Below are 21,199 nucleotides of genomic sequence, written 5' to 3' on the forward strand. Positions count from 1 at the left end.
ACCCTGTTCCTCAGGGGAACAGTCCAGCCCGAACTGCCAAGCCAGGTCTTTCCTGGACCGGAAATATGTGTTTTAATGTTGTACCTCATGCAGACATTTTGCAGTTTGAGTGGTGTACATAGCACACATTATGACCCAGGACATGCCAGGATTTCAGCTTGTGATTGATCATACCCAGTCGTCTCTTGTGAGCGTTTAAGTCCATTATCAAATTGTTGAATCTGTCACAGTATATTCTGTTTGGGACTAAAAATAAAATCTTGAAAATGAGAATATATAAGTGATGGTTAAACATGCTTTAACAGAAATAAGTTTGAGCATGGACTCTGCTAAGGCTGCCAGTCTGCACTGTTGAATCAATCCCAATTTGTATATAATCCTATTGAATGTTTCTCTAACTACATCTGAGCGCCTTCCTATGTGTTGAAATCAATCTCTATGCAATAACCGTTTCTACTTTTGTAGCTACAAAGCTTCAGTCTACGGTACCTCCAAATAAAGTATTCTTGGGTGAAGCCTGCCAAAGAGCACAGTCTTCTGGTTGCGAAATACCTTTTGTCAGTTTACCAAGAATATAAAGGGTCTTCCCACTGCCTATCATTGGTTGACTTTCCTGTCACACTCATTTGCCTGTTTCGTATTCTTGTCCCAGCTTGTCAATTGTCTTTTTGTCCTTCCCATGGAGCATAGCCTATTTACCATCTCTTATGATTGGCTGGCTTCTGTCGTACCCTCCACCCCCACCCCCCTCTGCTTGCTTTTCCGGCATAACCTTTTGTTTGCAGGGGGAGGGGGGGGAGTTGTTGCACTGTGTGTTGCACACCGTCACCAGTGAGCTTTTCCCTGACCCTCCATTTTGCCCTGGCTCCGGTGTTCTTCCCCTCCATCCCCCCCCTTCGATTTTTCACCTGTGTGCTTCTTCCCCATTTGCTCCCTCCTCACCACTGCAGCCATCCATGTTTGCTTCGGTCTCCTTGCCCGTCGTGTTTTAGTTCTCACCCAGCTGTACCTTTTACTGCTCCCCAACTTGTTTCAAGTAACTCCTTCTGAGCATTATTTTTTTTTGTTTGCTAATCCAACACAGATCGGCAAGTATAAAGGAAAAAGAAATGCTGCATCATAGCCATTTTGTTTTATTTAGGTTTGCTGCACAGCATGGTGAATGTTGTATGACCTGGTTAAAACCATTGACCAAGCCAGTAGATCTCTAATGCAACACTTATTGCTTTGCCAATATTTGTTCAAATTGATGCAGAAACAAACCATAAGCCAACTGTGTTTTTAATGCTCGCTTACTCATAATGAGTTTGACTGTCGTTCACTTGAGGAACTTCTGACTTAAACAGCTGTGAGCCACACTTCATTCTGGCTAACCTTCTTCCCCGTGCCTCGGCTGGGATGGTTTAAAGCTTTGTTTTCCGAGCTTTTCTTTTCAATCCTTTATTTAAAGTTCTTACCCTTAAATCACTTTAACCCAGAGGTCAAGAAGATTGTGATATCACAACAAAAAGGAATTCCCTCGTGGCCTTATTTATTCCACTCCAGACATATAGTTCCTACTTTCAAACAAAGTCCTTCAAAACATGGCGAGCACAATTATTTATTTCATTTATATTTTTATTTAGTATTCATCTTTTGTTTTTTGGGAGATTTATATATATATATATATATATATATATATATATATATATCTCTATACTTTTCATTTTGAATTCATATCTCGAAAAAAGATTTTAGATCAATATATAGATAACATTTACATTACATGTACAAACCATTAAAAAGAGAGAATTAATTCTATATACATGATACCCTACAAAGAGCACACCATAACATTCGTACAACCTCAACACACATCCTAACACATTCACTCAAAATAGACTCTCTATTCCGTATCTAAGGAGTCACAGATCTTTATGTGAACTGTCACGCTAGGTCGACGCGTTTCGGTGGGATAAGACCACCTTCCTCAGGACCTTTGACAGAACAAAGTTCTTCACAACAGTTTGTGCACTCTGTATGGATATCCTAGCACAAGTATTGGGCGATGGCTTCTATGCAGAATCACATCCGTCTGTTAAGTAGTACATCCGTTTTTAAAATCCTACTGCTTCTTGTTTTTCTTAACTTGCAATTCTTTATTAGCTGCTCCTTTCATGCAGTTCGCATTTATTGCCTAAGTGATCGGGCGGTATTGGTATCTAGGAAATACGAGATGCAAACTCTGCGTCAATGGATGTATATAATATTGTGAAAAATTGGTCTTCAACTCCGTAAATGATACAGGAACACTTCATATGAGATCTCTATGGCAATAAATGTGAACTGCATGAAAGGAGCAGCTAATAAAGAATTGCAAGTTAAGAAAAACAAGAAGCAGTAGGATTTTAAATACGGATGTACTACTTAACCGACGGATGTGATTCTCCATAGAAGCCATCACCCAATACTTGTGCTAGGATATCCATACAGAGTGCACCAACTGTTGTGAAGAACTTTGTTCTGTCAAAGGTCCTGAGGAAGGTGGTCTTATCCCACCGAAACGCGTCGACCTAGTGTGACAGTTCACATAAAGATCTGTGACTCCTTAGATACGGAATAAAGAGTCTATTTTGAGTGATTGTGTTAGGATGTGTGTTGAGGTTGTACGAATGTTATGGTGTGCTCTTTGTAGGGTATCCTGTATATAGAATTAATTCTTTTTAATTGTTTGTACATGTAATGTAAATGTTATCTATATATTGATCTAAAATCTTTTTCGAGATATGAATTCAAAATGAAAAGTATAGAAATATATATATATATATATATATATATATATATATATATATATATATATATATATATATATATATATATATATATATACAAAAAAGTTTTTTTTCCAAAAAAACAAAAGATGAATACTAAATAAAAATATAAATGAAATAAATAATTGTGCTCGCCATGTTTTGAAGGACTTTGTTTGAAAGTAGGAAGTATATGTCTGGAGTAGAATAAATAAGGCCACGAGGGAATTCCTTTTTGTTGTGATATTGCTGTTCCTCTCTATTCCCTGGCCCAAAGTATTTCAAGAGGGGGTCCCTTTGATATGTCAAGAAGATTGTGATTTCACTATCTTATTCAATTAACATAATCATTGATGCTCTAATTCAATGATTCTAAACCTGAGCCCTGGGGGTCCTGCTCAGGGGATCCTCAACTGCTTGGAAAATAAAACAATAACCGATGTAATAAAGTCTATATAACTAAAGTAAAATGTGAAATTGTAAATGTTAATGTGCTCTGTAAAAAAGGAATTTGAAAGATAAAAATTAAGTTGGTAACCTGCGATTGGTTTGAGAGCAGTGTAAGTGCATCAACTAGATTATAGTATGAGCGATGAGTGGCCCCAGTTGAATTAAAAAAATCCCCAATCTATCCATTAAATTAATTTTTTTAAATATTTCTTTGTGAATGAATTAAAATATTTAACAATCTAAATTGCTTTAGCTGAGGCCTCCACCTTCCAGTAATTACTTGGTGAGACCCCTGTATTCCAATAATGACTCCATTAGGGGGTCTCTGGATTCCAATAGGGATAAATCGGTGGTCCACAGAAGTTAAAAGGTTTAGAACCACTACTCTAAATTATAAGTCTTATAAGCCCCTCACAGTATTGTTTGTATGAGTGATAGCAGGATCCCTTCTCAACCATTATGATATCAAGCAATAGGTGTTTATACCTCCATTTGTAGCAGCACTTGAGAAACAAAAGAAGTAAAGTTAAGTGCTGCTAGAATATTACTTTTGAACATTGTTTATGCCACATATCCTCATGTAAACCTAGGAACTAGCATATCCATCCCTCTTTGCACTTGTATACAAGGCAACACATCCATCCCCTATCGATCTTTATGGTAAGGATAGAACCTGAAACACCGGGTCAGGCTGATCGCAATCCATAGGGTGCCGAAGAAGGAAAGGAAGAAGAGCAAAAATGATGCGGTGTTATGGGACAGATGTATAAAATGTTTTGCAATATATTTGTAGATATGGTCAAATAGGAAGAAATACTCCTGCACAGGTAATGATCAATTTTGTGTAGATTTCAGGTAGCAGGGGTAAGCCTAACAAAAACTGGGATTGATGCAACGGTTTCGGGGATATAGGTGTGAAACTTGTTATTGCTAGTGGTCTTGCCATAGATTCGTACAGTATAGTGGTACATGGAGGAGGGGGGGGGGACAATAACAACCATTATATGTATATTGGATCACATTGAAGGGCTTTAGTCCTCCAGCATAGTTTACTAGTCATACATTTTGCCCTATGAAGCTAATGAGGGACCAGTACCAATCATAGAATTATAAAGTATGTGAACAAGAGTTGCCCTACTTGCAACTCTATTTTAGGTATCTATCAAGTCAGTCGTCTTCAGAATAGTCTGTCAATAATTGGGCCAGTCAGTGTAGTGTGGTATAGCATTCAGTCTCTTGAGAGTAACATTTCGTAACAAACACATTAAATATAGCAGATACAATCTTGGTACCATTGCCTCATTTATCTCTGTAAGAAAAAATCTGAAATTTGAAGTTGTGTGTAAGTTTCTCCTCCTATCGAGCCTTCATAACCATGTGTCGGTTGTCTGTGTTTCCAGGATTGGGAGGACAGCAGCACGAACTGTTGTTGCATTGCTGTGGACAATTTTAAATGGCTACCTTCAAATGGATCTTCCATCCTCAGTCCTTTGTAAAGTGCATACTAGCCGTATGAAAGTGTCTTAATCAATTCGGCAGCCTTCATTGTGCCACAAAGGCACCCTAGTTTGTAGGCATCAACTGATGCAGATATTCAGGTGTTCGTAGTCAGACACCCATGCTTCTCTGGAGGCTTCATTCTTCCTGTAAATATAGGGAGAACCTCACTCTTGATCCAGTTAATTCTGTCACCCGAGAAATACGATAATGTCTCCAAATCAAGCTGGAACTCAATGTTTCCAAATGGGAGTATGTCACCTCTGTATACTAGAAGATCGGAGTAGTCCACTACCGTGTGTCCTCCCTTGGTCAAGCCTTGTTCTGTCAAATTGCTGGTGCCAATGTTTTGTGGGCCAATAACAGGAGTGGGAACAGACACCAGCCTTGTGTTATACCTCTGTATGTTGAAAACCTTTTGTATATGAAGCCTCCACGATCTATGCGATATTGAATTTATGTAGTAACTTTTCACCTTGGCAGTACAGTCAAGACCTACACCTCTCCTCTGCAGAGCCCGGAAGAGGTGGCCCCAATTGATTAGATCAAAAGCCTTTCAGGTTTACATCTCCCAAGGTTGAAGAATCCTTGGCTTCCTCTCACCCTGGAGCAGTTAGTACAGCGCGTCCGGAACATGCATGATTTAAAGATTTACATTTTAAAGACCGTTTGCAATTTATTTACAGATGGCATTCTCAAATCCAGATCCACTCTGGTTCAGCTAGGACAAACCACAATAAGGTACATTTATATTTAATTGCCTAAAGAGTGCACTATGCGATGTGCTGCCTGCCTACCCAACTGAGCCAACGACTTCCTACACTCATGTTAGTGAATACTTCCTCTGACAACCTCCACCTGGTCTGCAGATTATACAACACTTCTTTACAATTGAAGCCTGCAGGTGTGGAAAAGACCAGTGTAGCGTGGGTGTGGGATCTCTGCATCATGATTTCATATGGTGTATGGTACTACTGCTGTACACAAACCAAATTGATCTCATGCAACCACCACCATAAAGTATTTGACCCCTCTAGACTCCACTGCTGCCCTAAGTGTGGGCAGACCATGCTGACTTTTTCCATCTGACATGGGTGTGTAGGGTGGTAGCAGCCTTCTGGATTGATATTTACCCTATGTTGTCTTTAATGGTTGGACAGTTCCTCACGCCCGATCCGCTTGTGGCTTTACTGGGGTATGTTAAGTCATTGCCATTAGGGATACGCTGTTACACTGCCATTGCTTTACTGTTGTCTAAAAGGCAAATTTCACTTTACCCTCATCGAGTGCAGCCTGGCTTAAAGACCTATCTTATTGTGATACCACCCCTGAAATATATGTTTCCTTACAACCGATTACATCTAGACGGAGAGATTTGGCAACCATTGCGTGATTATCTGTTATCCATTGAAAGTGATTCTGATGTTGATTCGACACACTGACTGGGTTTACACTTTGGGTAATGTATTCCTTTCCATCTTGAAGGTTACCGTTCCATTCCCTTGATGTGTTCCATGTCACTACAAGTTACTATTGGATTTAGTGTTCTTCTCCATATATTTGTACAATGTATTGTTTTTTTTCTTCCCCCCCCCTTATTAATTTTGATATTTTATTTGCTTTTGGAGAACCATTGTACCACTAACATAAGTGCTGGATTCTATTGTCTGCTTTGGCCTATGTTTGTGCTGTTATTTGAAACTTCCAAATAAAGCTTTAGAAAAAAAGAAGCCTTTCTGGTGTTAAGATCGCCATGCAATTCTCCTGCTTCCTTAAGATGTCACTGTATGTTGGAGAGAGGCCTCCTGTGGATTCTGTATCAAAGTTCAAGTACAAAGCCAACTCTCTTGAGTCATGAATTAGTCTGGATGGCCCTTTGTAACTTGGTGGCAAGTGTTTTTACATCGTTTTTAATGAGGGGTCCATAGCTAGCACAAGATGAAGGGTCTTCTACCAGTTTGGATAGGAGACCTATTATGGCTATGTTGAACTCCGTGCGCAATTGGCCAGTGTTCTCTTGCTCCAAAGAACATTGTATTTAAAATGGGCGTAGTTAATCTTTTTATTTTGTAAAGCTTGCCAGGTACTTTATTGTACAGAGGGCTCAACGTGGTCTCCTCAATCTTTCAGTGTGATCTCTCCCTCCTGGTTAGCCCTACCAGTCTCCAAAAAGATGGAGATGTGGAGGGAGCTAGGAAGGCATCCCCCTTTCTTTCCATATCATAACACTGTGATATAACGCTTTCAAATATCTGATAAATGCTTTAAGAATGCTGGTTGAGTGAGTGAGGAGACATTGGATTATGTCCACTAATCGCGGTAATAGTCATTCTTGCAGCTCTCCGCTTTAATTGTACATCTAAGTCACCCATCCTTCTCTCCTTATTGATAGTGTTCCCTCTTAATGCAGAGGTTAAATATTATTTGATCTAATGAATAAATCGCTAGGGGAGCAGGCTTCATAGGGCAACATAGTCATTTAATCACAATAATATGCAGATTGATATTTACATAAATACGTTCAGGTGCTCACATAAGTGACAAGGGTGCGTAACGTGACTGAGTGGTGGTGACAATACACGAAATATCACACAATTAGACATAGAAATCCAGAACGATATGTACAAGTGGGGCGGTCATTTTATTATGATTGAATGACTATGAAGCCTGCTCCCCTAGCAATTTATTCATTAGATCAAATAATTAACTGGGTACCCTTGTTTCTCAGCACCCCCCCCCCCCCCCCCTCTTAATGCAGGTCAAGGCATATTCCGCCCTTGCAGTACATAGGAGCTAAGGTTATACTTTTTACATTCCAGCAGCTGCAGTTTTTCGGGCCTTGGGCCGGCATAATATTCATGTCTCATACTTCTAATCTCACGTTCTAGTGCCGATTCTCAACTTATTCTTAGCAATTGCTGTTTCTTATCAATGTGCCCCGAAAGCAACTCGGAAGGAAAATGAAGTCACACCTCTTCTCTAAGCCTTCACCCCTGACACATTAGAACTCACCTGCTGCCAACTTCCAATTAACAATTGCATTATTCCATAGGCTCTTGTCCATTTTCAGCACTTGTTTGCTACTCGGCTGTTTTAACACTATACACTATCCACACATATAGAAGAAACATAAAAAAGGCACAGGCCAACCATGGACCCAGGGCCCGGAAAATATCCCTGTATCAATTGAGACTGTCTCAACCCTACTTCAATTTCGAAACCAACCACCTAAGACACGCCTTTTATAGAATGCTACATTATAACTCAGAAAGTTATCTTCTCCTTTCAGACTCTAGCAACTTCCCCAACCACCTGCTGTCTGTATTTTTGCCTATGATTCTGTACTTTGCTCTACCTTTTGCTTATGTCATACAAATACAATATTCATACACCATGGCCCATCTCAGAGAATATCTTCTGCTATGCCCGCAATGAACGTGCTCCATCTGTCATATCCAGTGTGGCTACCCAGAAGGCATAGAGCGGGCTTAAATGGGGGCACGTAAATCAAGCCCTGACTAGCTCTGGGTTCAGTGGGGAGTTTCCTGCATTGGTGAAAGTGCAGTACATATCCCAGGGTAATTGACACTGCTTCCCCTCTCTGATCTTTCTCCAGGCACTGGTACTATTGGCCTGTGTTGTAAGGAATAGAATATTGGGATCAATTATTATTATCATGCAGGTGATACTGCACTCATCTGGTGACTTATTTATTTGAAGTGTCCCAACAGCAGCATTCCTGATTACCTTTCTCTCTATAGAGGAGTTTGGTGTTCATCCCGGCCTGACCTTTGTCCTGTATAAACTGCCTGGCTGCTCACATCGTCAGTGATTGAAAAGCGAAGTGTATGTATGTGCATGAGCTCTGAACAGAAGTAATTGTACAACAGGAAAGTAGTAGGCTCAGAAATTAGATGAATTCCTGGTACAGTTTCCTACTATCACTAAACAATTAGAATTAATGGATTTCTTACTGCTTTATACAGGAAAAAGAAAGCCACATTCCACTGAATACATTTGTACATCCAAACTCGCAGGGCGTGCTGTAGGCACTTGCGTACGAGGCTATTGTCTGACTGCTGTTCTTCTAATGCAGTTGGTTGGTTTTCCATCATTGAATTTCAGTTGATAATCACAAGCATTTGAATACTCCTGTTTGTGTGAGGGATCCTGGAGCACATTTTACAAATATATAATGCATGCTTTTATGTGTGTATACTCCACTCTGACACCCCTTATGGGCATCCTACTAGCAGCTTCACTTCTCAAGCAAGTCCTGAAGGAATATGATCACATCACCCCCATCTTGATGGAACCCCATTGGCTCCCTTTGCTGGCCCACATCATCTTCAAAATCAGCTGCATCACTTACAAAGCCTTACAACTAGCACCTCTGCTTATATTGCAGAGACGCTCACCACCTCTGCTAGTGATCAGACCACCTGCAGCCAGGACCCCATCAGACTGCAGACTAAGAAATGTGGGGAGAAAAAAAAAAACAGACCGCAAAAAACGACAATAAGCGTTCTCCATCAGGACATCACCAACGCTGCTTGCTAAAAATGGGATCTCTTGTTGGCTAAGTCATCTGCCAAAGCAAGGCAGAGTCCACCACTGTAGTCAGGGCAAGGGAGTTACACGCCAAAGATACTTTGTATTGTCATAAACACATTAGAAACATAATCACGCATTTACACTGTGCCAACTGGCACGGGCAATATTCACAGCGGATTATATACCGAACCATGCAAATCGGGCCACGGTCGGAACCATCAAAATACAGATAAGTAAATGGAAATATAGAACACAACCAGTAACTACTGGTACCATAATGACCTAAGCATTATCACATTAGACCACACCAGGCCCAAACCTCATCGGCATAAACACATTACGCAACGGACCTCACCAGCATAAATGCATTATGCACTAACCCCATAAGCATAAACACATTACGCAAGTAGGCACTCCCCAAAACATCATAACATGACATTTGCATAAACACATTATGCAATTTGGTACAGCCTTGCTCTCTACCAATGTCACCAAACTGCCCTCAGGCCAACCGGCCTTTTCAAAGGGCCTGATGCCCAATGTCCAGGCCGGCTGCCAGTGCAGCAGCAGAAAGTGCGCACATGCACTGGCCTAAACGTTGCAGCTGCCCACTAATTGCTGGGCAGCTGTGGAAAACTAGGCATGGGCACTCCTGTGCCCTGAGTCCTCCACTGGGACTCTCTCCTGAACAAATCATGCCTACCGTTGCAGCTGCCCACTGTCCAGCGGGGCAGCTGTTGCGTAACTGGCCACTAGCACTACTGTGCCTCCTAGACTGAAAGCCCCCTTCATTGCAGCTTCCCTCTGCCAGGAGGGGCAGCTGTGAATAATATAAATGGGCCCTGGCATCACTGTGCCATCGGGGCTTCACTGGGGCTTTTAAATACACTTGCCCCTATCGTTGCAGTTGCCCACTGTACAGCGGGGCAAGTGTGAAAAAATGGCCAACATGGGGAAAAAGCGCGGGCACCACTGGCCCTCGGGCCCCCACTAGGGCTCTTAAAACAAATAGGCCAATATCGTTGGAGCGGCTCGCAACGGCGGGTCCCCTCATTGAAAAAAGATGCCGCCAATGTATCCCGCCCAGCCTTCAGTCACTGGGGCTTACTAGGAACTCCTCCGGTCACTGGCGATCTTCCGCGGGCCTGCCTCCCCGCAGGTAGGGGCAGGCTGGACAGCAGCGGATGGGGCCCATGAGGCTCTGTAGCCTCTTGCTCCTCTGTGGGCTCCGGTCTCTCTTCTCTGGGCATCTTCGTTTGGGAAATCCACTTCTCCTGAGGTTGGAGAAAGCCTGGTGCCGTCTATCTGCCACACACAGGGCTCTCCTCGCTGCCGCGGGAGCCCTGCCTCCAGCCAGCTGCTTCCGGCTCTGGTCACACTGCGATTGGCAGCCATGGCAACTTCCTTCAGTGGCCCCTCCTGGAGTCAGGCAGGCCGCCTGGCTTCCGTGTCGGGCCAGGGGTCACTTCTCATCTTCACGACAAGGCGGGGTGGGCACCCGCAACGATCATCAAATGTGGGGTGGGCACCCGCAAAAGGCAAATCAGCGGGGTGGGCACCCACAAGCTGCAATAAACTCCTCCATGCTGGGTGAGCACCCGCTGCGAGCATAACCACGCGGGGTGGGCTACCGCCCGAGCACAAATATGCAGGGTGGGCATCCGCTCCCAAGGCATCACAGGGAAATCCCTACATTGGGATTCCCTCTGAATAGGGGCTGCAGCTCAGCGCTGCGCAGCCCTCACGCTCTCCTCCTGCTTGAGTACTGTAAAGAATTAGAGCACAGCGCTCACAGGGTGCAGCCAAAGTCTTGGGCGATGAAAAAGAAGCAAAAAGGTCCCAGCAAAAGGTCTTTAGAGGTTAAGGGGCAATGCAGGGCCCAGGAAGGCAAGCCCTCATGGCAGCCCCTCCCTGGGCCCCAGCAGCAGCACGTCCCAGCAGGAACAGCACACCAAGACTGAGCAACCTTATGGGGTCACAGCCCCTTCTTTTATACACCAGTTCTCCTTTGTCTGAAGTGCAGGGCACGGGGGAACCAGATGCAACTGGTTCAGGGTGGATCTGGAGCACCTTGTTTTGGAAGCTCCTCTTCCCCTTTGTAAGGTGGGGGATAATGATAAGCATATGTTTTTGGAATGCCCTCAGTTAGAGGAACATTGGTCTGAAGTTGAAAGGATAATTAATGAAATTCTTGATACAAACAGCGAAGTTAGCCTCTTACTAGTAATGCTGGGGCTAGTAGATCAGCCATGTAATGACATCACTGGGGATACACAGGCCTTGCTATTCTATCTAATTATTCTCGCTAGGCTGGAAATCTGCAAGAAATGGACTGAACCCTCCCCACCACAAGGGATGGACTGTCTACGAGCAGTAAGAAGAACGGCGAAAATAGATATTGACCTGGAGGCCAATACACATTCTAAGTAAGATATGGTTGGCCTTCAAGAATTGGGATGGAGACATAAGTGTGTAACCCTTTCTGTCCAATGATTACACCTGCGTGGTCTGTGAAGCCAGGACACTGTAAGGGCACGAGCGTAGGAGCTATTGAAATATCGCAAAAGCCGGGGAGGTACAGATTGGCTGACAGGCTATTATTTGCATATAATGGTGGTATGAGGCCAAAAAAAAGAAAAGGTGGGGGCTCGCCATCACACACCACAGGTGGCGGAGCCGGCATTCACTAGGGCAGGCACCATCCTATTAAGGGGATTACCCCTCTCACCACTCTTACTTCAGGTGTCCCATTCAGCTCATGGCTGACTCACCCTGCCCCTCCTGGAGCCACCCACACCTCTCAGCTTTTGTCAATCACAAGCCAGACAGGCAATTCACATCAGGCAGGCAGACACATAGCACACAGAAATGCCAACTTCCAAAAGTGGCATTTCTCCACCAGTCCCCATAAATCTGCGCACACCATTGCGCAGCATTCATCTTCACGAGTTCATACATACTAAACTCGACCCTGCGATCCTCTCATACCAGGTATTACCATGGACACACTTATCCCCCATGCATTCCTATCGGAGGGCAGGCCAATCTCACCACACGTACTCGGAGAGCGCATGCACTTTACACTGGGCCACAGTGCTAAAGTGCTCAGAAGCTTAAAACTACTACCACCATGTCACAGTTTCAGGCAAAAAGTTCAGGGGTGAACCTGACAAAAAGGGCCAAGTCCAACACTGCTCCTATTTAGAAAAGAGTTGTAGACTCACTTCTTTAAAGAACTACATCACACTGTATTAACCATCCACAACCAAGTTTTTCCTCCTGGGAATAGTCCTAAGCACTGAATAGTCCTGCCCACGTGCGGGGCCCCGGAGCATACCAAAAAAACACAAGATTCAATAAAAAATTGAGCCGTGACGAAGGCCCGGCATGGTTGAAACATGTTGCCATGAAAATGTCTTTGAAATTTACACGCTGTGTACAGGCTTTTGAATCTTGGATATTCCTGAACAAGGTTCACATTTACTTTGTGAGCAGGACTCTCACCCGCTGACCTGTACTCTCCTCAACCGGTGGACGTGGCTTGAATCTGTGTGGGAAAGTTTGCAAATATATCCTACTGGCAGTCGCCAGTAGATAGTTCTAGTTAGGACCTCGCTTCTATTCAAAAAGCATTTTTTCTTTTGCCAATATCTTTGGTGCCGGTTGACGAATCTGCGCGAAATTGTCAAAACTAATGGGGCGCTTCGGTCATCTCCTGTCTTGAAAGTTTCGGGGTGATACGTCAAGCGAGGGCTGAGAAAAAAGGGGGGGTCCCAAAACATGTTTTCCCCATGTTAATTTCCATAGGAACTTTAGACAAAACTGCAGCCCGAACTGCTCAACGGAATTACACCAAATTAGGCAAAAAAGATAGGTCTTGTTTCAGAAAGAGCCCTTATTTTTAAATGGTGTAGATCCATTCAGTAGTTCCTATGCCCTGTCGTTATGACCTGTCATAGCGACTTGTGGCTCACTGCCGATGGGGCGATGAGGTCCTCTTGTGTCCTGAGGACCTCAAGAAATAAGTGCTCCAAGAGGCGCGTTTGCAGAGTGGTGTGAAAAGGGCGCGTGATCTCGGACCACCTCTCTGCACTCCAGCTGTGTGGCGCTTACTGGAGGTACCTGGTGGGCTAGTTGGCCCCAGGGACCCTCCGTATTCAAGGGGAATTAATTCCCCAACTAACCACGTGCCAGTGGGGTGCATTTGCAGAGTGGTGGTGAAAGGGGACGTGGCCTTTTACCACCTCTCAGCAACCCGCTGTGTGGGGGCTTTCTGGAGGTAAGAGGTGGGCTAGTTGGCCCCTAAAGGCCCCCCAGCAGCGAAGGGGACTTCAATCCCCATCCAAGAGCGCACCAGGGAGCGCGTTTGTGTAGTGGTGGGCAAAAGGGGCGTGGCCTGCTAAGAGTCCTTACCAATGCTGCTCTATAGGACTTACTGGAGGTAATAGGAGGGGTAGTTGGCCCTTAAGGATGTCCTTGGGAGCCAACCGTCCCTCTTGTTACCTCCAGTAAGTCCCATACAGTGGGATTGCTAAAAACGTCTTCGGAGGCCATGCCCCCTTTCTCCACCACTCTGCAAACGCGCCTCCTGGCAGACTGCGGGATGGGGGATGAAGTCCAATTTACTCCTGAGGTAGTTTGGGGGCCAAGAAGCCCTCCTGGTACCTCCTGTAAGTCCTATGCAGCTGAATTCCTGAGCACTGGTTGGAGTTCCAGCACCCATTCTCCACCACTCTGCAAACTTTACTACTACTTAAAAAGAAGCATCTTTCTGCACCTCTGACTTAGAGGTAGTTTTAATCCCCCTGCACTATAATATACTAGTAACAAAAAAGAAGTGGGAAACCCAATATACCCTTGGAGGCTTGGGCAAAACCACTAATAATGGGTGAATGCACCTACAAGGGATTTCATGTCTTGCAATTAATTAACATCACAAGAGGTGGTGTGCACACCGTCATTCTCCATTTTTAACATTGTTTCATACACTTAAACTGTTCATCTTTGAAAATGCGTGCGTTAGCTGGGCTGTGCCTTGCCCTGTTTGGCACAAGGGATTTGATATATACGTGGGGAGCAGGGGTTACTGCAATTGAAACATATCAAACAAAACACACAGTTACTATATTATTCTTCTACAATTCATCAAATTTGTAATTAATGTTAATACGAGGAGCAGTGTCCTCAAACGTTTTACCAAAATGAAACAAAACAAAACTTCCTCTAAATTATGTTACTTGCTGGCCTCTGTGCACCGGACTACTAACCATCCCCCATAGACTGTGCTACATTTCTTACATCATGTGTGTTTTGTTTGATATGTTTCAATTGCAGTAACCCCTGACGAAGGGCTATCATTAGCCCGAAATGCATTGGGTGCCAATAAAGAGATGCTGTTTTGAATGAATCTTACGTTTCGTTCGTATTCTTGAAGAGGCCTGGATGGGCACATTTTGAATATGTGAAGCATACAAAACGTAGGATTGAACATTGTTTGCGGATGACAAAAAGAAAAGCCTTGATAAATTGGGAGATTAAATGGAATCAATTTGGATTAAGTAGAATTGAAAGAGGATGACACATCCTTCAACAAGCAGTGCGACTGGTAGTGGAGCATACCTTTGCTCCCCACATATATTGAAATTAATTAAAACATTCAGAACAATTGTTTAGTAGTAGAGACCCAACTGGTGACTCACATAAGAGTAATCTAGACATGAATTAAATAAATTTAGTAGGAATAATCCTTAATTAAGCACACAGGTATGAATTTCTCAAAGCATAAACAAATTTTATGTGAACAGAATGAAAAAAGGGGTACAATAAATAATATCAAAACACCATGATAGAGGCTGTAAAATAATTTACAGAAATAATGATGCCTTGTAATCCTAGATGTAGACTTCTATTCCAAAGTAACATCAAATATAAAGAAAAGCCAGTCCAGTTTCAGCCGGCTGGTCTTCATCCAGTCTGCGACGGCCTTCGTTCCCTCGTGGAGGTTGTATTTAGCGGTTGCCGGGTCCTTGGTGAGCAAGAGGATCAGCTGGGTCTGTGGCTGGGTAGAGACGATCAGCTGGGTCTGTGACCATGTCCGTGCTCTGCTGCTTTGGCTAGGTTTGCACGACAAATACCTTGTACACCTTCTTGCGTATATTCCTGTACAAAGCACCAGAGTCGGCCTCCACATTTCTGGTTAATAAAGTCAAAACTGTCATTTCAGCTGCAGCGCTGCAGAGGTCCTGCAAATGAAATAACACTGGGCTGAGAAACTCCCATCAGACCACCCTTATGGCGGAATCTCGTCATGTGGGATACGAATAGAAAATCCAAACCTCGCCCAACCCATCAGTTGATGGTGCAGAGATGGATTACTGAGGTGGAACTCTAGCCACAGTGTAGTTCAGATGATGCTGATGGAGTGCAGTGCTGTGAATGTGAGAGTGAGATGTAAAATTGACTACTAGGACAAAAAATTAAGTATAATAAGGATTGTCCTAGTGCCAAAGTTTAAAATAACGCCAAATAGTGTGAAATTATGACTGTTGCGGCACTGTGCGATGCGGTCAACATGTTTCAGCCGTATGGGACAACCTGTCCGGCTTTCTTCAGGACCCAGATGGAATAGCTACTGCAAAAGTTATATATAAGTGAGTGAAATAATAAGAATTTTAATATTGTCCATTAATGATTCAATTACTCCTACCAGGAACTTGGATCCCCAATGTTAACTAGTGGGATTGAATTAGATGTCCTTTCCTGAAAGAGAGAGGAAAATAGTGCACAAGAAATATAGTATGGTTCCATACAGTAATCCCAAAATAACAAAAAGACAGTACAGACAACACAAAAGTAACGAAGAGAAGTCTCTTAGTTTAACAGAAGGCACAAGTCCTTCTGATACCTAATCTTATTCAGATGGTAATTTTATTAATGTAGTACTCACCCAACATTGTGTGGGAAAATACCTCACCTCACCCGGCAACCGCTCAGGAAAATGAGGCCCCGCTCTGTTATATAGAAATGAAAAATTGAGGCCACAGTCAATATTGCATTTGCTGTGTCCAACTGTATTGTACAATCATTTCCATGTTATTTGTAATATATAAAAGAACCCAGATGCTACAAAAGGACTCTTTCCCCCCCCCCCCCCCCCATGGACCACGAGGCTGTGACCTCACTAGGGGCATATAACTATTCTCATAAAGCTATGTCAAGTAAAAACCAAAGGTAAAGAATAATAATAAAGAGTTAAGGTAATGAGCATCCTCGATTTTTATGTTAGTAAAGTCAATGGAGGATTGTTCAAAAATTAGTCAATAGACACCACCAATCCAGCTGGCGCCCAATTTAGAGGGAGTGGTCAACAGCGCCGATTCTACAAGAGAGGGGGGAGGCAGAGAGGGGGAATGCAAGGTAATTACCAGGGTAACTACCAAAATCCTGGCCCATGGTGGCCCCCAGTACCTTGGGGTTTTCAGCCACCACCCTTTGCACAACAAATGCACCCGTATCCACAACACCCTCAATTCTTTTCAGATCCGTCTTTTTTAGGACGGGGCCGAGGCCAGAACCGCGGAAGAAGAGGACAACAAACCATCCAGTGAGAGACTGATCCCACGTTTCCCAATACACGGAGCAGGAGGGCAGCGCAACAGAGTACCAGCACGGAAGCGACCGGAACCTAACGGTCAACCTGGGCTCTCGCATCTTGACAGTAGATGAGGAAGCTGTTCTAGAAAAAGGACTAGGTTTTGTCCCTACAAACAAAGGTGACCCCTTTGAAACAAGACTTGAGCTTGAAAAATTCTTCAGGAAGGTACGTCTTCATTTCTTCTTTAAGAACAAGGACCAAGACGATAAGACATTGGACGAGAGTCCTACTAACACTGGGCTACGTCCAAAATCTACATTTACTCCTCTAAGTCATCAGGTTCCATCGCAAGTGATCACTTTTGAGCAAGCGGTTACACATGACATCATGGCCCTACAAGATACCAACTGCCAAAGTTTCCAAAACCTCTCTATCAGAGAAAGGAATGCCCTCCAGAGTCTATCCAAGGATCCATCTATAATTATAAAACCGGCGGACAAGGGAGGAGCAACAGTGATTTTGGATATGGTCATGTATCGTGAAGAATGCCGACAATTGAACAATTCTCAAGCTTATCGTCGGTTGTCCAACGATCCGACACCACGATTGCTTACTGAAATTCAGGCTTTGGTAGAGGAGGGCAGTACAGAAGGATGGATAACACCTCATGAGTCTAGATTCCTGGTGACACCAAACCCGGTCACTCCTGGCTTCTACTGTCTCCCCAAGATACATAAAGCCACCAGACCACCACCGGGACGCCCTATCATCTCAGGGATTGGTTCCCTTTTGGAACCACTCTCTACATTTGTGGACTTCTTTCTCAGGCCCCTCATCAAAGAAATGCCCACATATTTACAGGATACAACAGATGTCCTCAGACTCCTACCTGACGTGGAGTTCAACGTCGAGACTGACCTGTTGGTCAGTTTCGACGTGGAATCCCTTTACACCTGTATCCCGCAGGAGGAAACCCTTGAAACCATTCGACATCTTCTCTCCTCGCGTGATCTGGACAGCTTCACTCCTGTCAATTTTATCATGGAATGTGCAAAACTAGCCATGATGGAAAACTTCTTTAAATTTGAGGATCAGTTTTTTCTCCAAATCTCCGGGTCATCTATGGGGAGTATTTTTGCCCCGGGCCTCGCCAACCTTTATGTCCATCAATTTGAACAGGAGCATGTTCTCAACCATAGCAATCCTTATTTCCATCAGGTGTTGCTATGGAAGAGATACATTGATGACATCCTGCAGGTTTGGCGAGGCTCCCCTTCAGAGATCCAATCATTCCATAGGTGGCTCAATGATCAGAATCAATACCTGAAGTTCACCGTTGAGTTCAGTCATGAGCAACTTCCCTTCCTGGATGTTTTAATCTTTCCAGCAGAAGGTAGATTACAATGTGAACTTTACACAAAACCAATGGCAAGAAACTCTCTCCTTGTGTTTAATAGCCATCACCCACGAGCATTGCGTGAGAATCTTCCCGTGGGTCAGTTCCTCCGGCTTAGAAGGAATTGTTCCTCCAGAGAGCTGTTTGAGTCACATGCGACCAAGCTTTCTTCACAGCTACAGGAACGACTTTATCCGAAACATCTTGTCAAAAAAGCACGGAAACGCGCATCCAATAACAGCCGGGAGGTGCTTCTGGATAGGTGACCTGAGAAACCACCATTGGGTAGGCTTACTTTCGTTAGTACTTTCAGTGTGCTCTCTAACAAGATCCAAAAAACAGTACGGAGACATTGGAAGATATTGAACATAGCGGATACCAACGTTCCATTCCCTCTATTTTCCTTCAAAAGAGCACCAAACCTACGGGATAGCCTGGTCCATACAAGACCAAGAGCGCAAATTATGGACAGGACTACCACACTTTGGAATCTGCCTCCGATACAGGGCCACTATCCTTGTGGCTCTTGTAGTGCCTGTTCGCAGACGTACATAACAGACAGAGTGGACTTGGGTATAGAAAAACCTTGGCTTCTTAAAAGCCATACAAATTGCAACTAGAGTCATTTACATGATCACCTGCCCATGCTCACTGAGATATATTGGATACACCACCCGTAAAATCAAAATAAGGATTGGTGAACACAAAAGCACCATTCGATGTCACAAGCAATCTACAAGATTGACTAATCATTTTCTGTCCCAGAAACATACCGCTGAAGACATGAGGTGGGAGATCCTTGAACAACCTTACAGTCCACCTCACATCAGCGATGTGTCTAGATTCCTATTCGTGAAGGAACAGAAATGGATTTTTAAGCTTAAAAGTGACAGTAAGGGATTGAATGATGAAATACCTTGGACATCATTGTAAGTCACATTCGACCTATACATGTGCTTGTGTGTTACATCACCATTTTCTGACTGGCATGATGGTAATTTTTTCTGCTAGACACTATTTACATCTGCCAGATAATCATCAATGTATCATCCATGTTTTGAACTGTACAGTTACATTTATACCTTGTAAATTATGCCTGCCTGTAGGTCTGGAGCACTAGTCCTTTCATTAGCCCATTGTGGGTAGGACACCATTTCACATCTGTCTTTATTAAGGTATCTTGAGGCATGATGTGTGAAATAGTGTTACACTCGGGCTAAGTTGTAGTACACTAAGCAATGTTGGGTTGACCTGGCGCTTTGTTGTGTCCTGTGTTCTCCTAATAATACTAAACATCGAGACATTCGCATCGAAATCAGGCTTATCTACAGGCTTATCTGCTTGATACATAACGTGCCTCGACTTTTAAATCATGGGTTTAGCAAAACAGTCCATCAAGCGCATACTAGCACGAGATGCGTGCACTCTTTATGCACGTGCGCCTCTGCAATGCGCGAGCTGAGTTTACTATACTTTCGTGCATGCGCGGGTTAAATCAAACACACTCTTAAGCATGTGCCGTTAGAATCGGTAGACCACGCATGCGCGAACAGAATAGCCGCCGGTCCTTCACACAACCGCAGCTATCATTTGGCGGCCGGCATCTGTCAGCAATTAAGAGCCCAATTGAGCTAATTTTCCAATCAAGCACGCTATAAAAAGCGCGTTGACGCTTTTTCCGGTACCTCCCCTTCCTCTCGGACGTCGGAGAGGGGTACCGACGGTCAGGTAGGCTCTTCATTTTCTCTCGAGGAGCAGGATCGGCACCTAGAGACCTTTGAGCCCCTTCTATTGACCAATTTTTGAACAATCCTCCATTGACTTTACTAACATAAAAATCGAGGATTCTCATTACCTTAACTCTTTATTATTATTCTTTACCTTTGATTTTTACTTGACATGGCTTTATGAGAATTGTTATATGCCCCTAGTAAGGTCACAGCCTCGTAGTCCATGGGGGGAGAGTCCTTTTGTAGCATCTGGGTTCTTTTATATATTACAAATAACATGGAAATGATTGTACAATACAGTTGGACACAGCAAATGCAATATTGACTGTGGCCTCAATTTTTAATTTCTATATAACAGAGCGGGGCCTCATTTTCCCGAGCGGTTGCCGGGTGAGGTGAGGTATTTTCCCACACAATGTTGGGTGAGTACTACATTAATAAAATTACCATCTGAATAAGATTAGATATCAGAAGGACTTGTGCCTTCTGTTAAACAAAGAGACTTCTCTTCATTACTTTTGTGTTGTCTGTACTGTCTTTCTTTTTGGTATTTTGGGATTACTGTATGGAACCATACTATATTTCTTGTGCACTGTTTTCCTCTCTCTTTCAGGAAAGGACATCTTATTCAATCCCACCAGTTAACATTGGGGATCCAAGTTCCTGGTAGGAGTAATTGAATCATTAATGGACAATATTAAAATTCTTATTATTTCACTCACTTATATATAACTTTTGCAGTAGCTATTCCATCTGGGTCCTGAAGAAAGCCGGACAGGTTGTCCCATACGGCTGAAACATGTTGACCGCATTGCACAGCGCCACAACATAGTCATAATTTCACACTATTTGGCGTTATTTTAAACTTTGGCACTAGGACAATCCTTATTAAACTTCATTTTTTGTCCTAGTAGTCACTTTTACATCTCACTCTCACATTCACAGCACTGCACTCCATCAGCATCATCTGGACTACACTGTGGCTGGAGTTCCACCTCAGTAATCCATCTCTGCACCATCAACTGATGGGTTGGGCGAGGTTTGGATTTACTATTCGTATCCCACATGACGAGATTCCGCCATAAGGGTGGTCTGATGGGAGTTTCTCAGCCCAGTGTTATTTCATTTGGTTGCCATACGATCTCATCATGCCCTTAGTTTTCAGTACAGCACACATATGTATTTTGAC

The 21,199-nt window shown here is 43.6% G+C and overlaps 1 protein-coding gene across 2 annotated transcripts in view; it reads left to right on the forward strand.

Moving 5' to 3' along the window:
• The window catches only part of VCPIP1 (valosin containing protein interacting protein 1), a 108,358-nt gene that overhangs the window by 49,390 nt on the left and 37,769 nt on the right, over window positions 1-21,199 (forward strand). The window lies entirely within an intron of this gene.

The sequence above is a fragment of the Lissotriton helveticus genome, chromosome 4_1 (assembly GCF_964261635.1).
Source record: "Lissotriton helveticus chromosome 4_1, aLisHel1.1, whole genome shotgun sequence".
Classification (NCBI taxonomy): Eukaryota; Metazoa; Chordata; class Amphibia; order Caudata; family Salamandridae; genus Lissotriton; species Lissotriton helveticus.